The following is a 1,530-nucleotide window of genomic DNA, read 5'->3' as shown; positions in this document are numbered from 1 at the left end:
TAAAATAAAATAAAAAAATAATAATAATAAAAAGTAAATAATAAAAACAAACAAAAGAATATCATCATCATCATTATCATCATTATTATTATTATTATTTAAAATCTCGTACCAGTCTGTACATAACAAGCTTAATAAAAACTTAAATTAAGTTAATAATATTTATTTATATATGTATAAATTCCTCACCCTCTTTAAAAAAAAAAAAATACGTTATATATATACGATAAAAGGTAACTTCTTTATTATCATTATCATTATCATTATTATCATTCACTTTTGTTAACTTAATATTAATAATAATACAATATAATAAAAATCGTTTTATTTATTTTAAATTTTTTTTTTTTTCTCTTCTTTTTCTTCTTCTTTATCATCTTCTTCTAAACAAAAATTAAAAAAAAAAAAAAAAAAATTTGGGAATGACTTTTGGCACTTTAAAGAAAACTTGATAACCAAAACTCATAATTCGTTTCATTATTATTATTATCATTATTATTATTAAATTCCAATGTTTTCCTAACTGACCACTGATTATGATAAAAAAAATAATAATAATAAACTCATTATTCGAATGTATTCAACACATACACAACCGTCAACAACGTGTTTCCATATGAAGGTATGGTTCGTAATTGCGTAAAGTCTGAACGCGCACGCACGCACGCACCCACACGCACCTGCAACATGTGTGATGATACTAAAACCTTAATATTTAAAGTTCGAGTCGATTAATTTTTCCAAGTCTCTTCGTTTCGAAAAGGGGGGCAACAAGAAAAAGAAAAAAACTGCAACTGCAACTGCATCACGACAACAACAACAACAACAACAACAACAACCACAACAACAAGAGGAGCAACTTTCAACAAATTAAAATAAAATAAAAACTTTTTTAAAATTCGTTTTACTTAACGACCGAACGACGGTTATTTAAATATATATATATATAAAACGTAAAAAAGTATTTTGAGCCATTTTTTTTTTTGTAAAAAGAAAAAGATAGATAACAATAACACATACTTCGCTTATCATAATAATAATAATGAATAATAATAATATATATATACGTCGTATAAAAATAATTTTTTTTTTTTTTTTTTTTTATATACATCTTCCTCCTTGTCACTCGAGTCATCATTATCAAGTTTTCTTTTTCTTCTTCTTCTTCTTCTTCTCCTTCGTCTTCAATTTAAAATTATTTTTAAAAAAGTCACGTGGTACCGTTTGAAAAATACAAATGTTGTGTTTTTCACCCGGTACGAATCACACGTTTTTTTCTTTCCCCTTTTCCTTTCTTGTTATCATTATCAGTATTATTATTATTATTATCATTATTATTTAAAAAAACTTAGAGTTAATTATTATTGTCACGTTGGGAGGGAACGCGCGGCCCTTTAAACAAAATTTAAAAAATAAAATAAATAATAAGGTTTTATTAATTGTGGAACCCTAGTGCGTGTAAAAACTTGGATTTTAGTTGAGCGCCGTGCTTGTGTTGGTCTAATGAAGGTCCACGCACCTCAATACGAA

This window comes from Pediculus humanus, genomic scaffold, assembly GCF_000006295.1.
Source record: "Pediculus humanus corporis 1103172107667 genomic scaffold, whole genome shotgun sequence".
Classification (NCBI taxonomy): Eukaryota; Metazoa; Arthropoda; class Insecta; order Psocodea; family Pediculidae; genus Pediculus; species Pediculus humanus.
The sequence above is the reverse complement of the archived record's forward strand: the minus strand, read 5'-3'. Positions refer to the sequence as shown.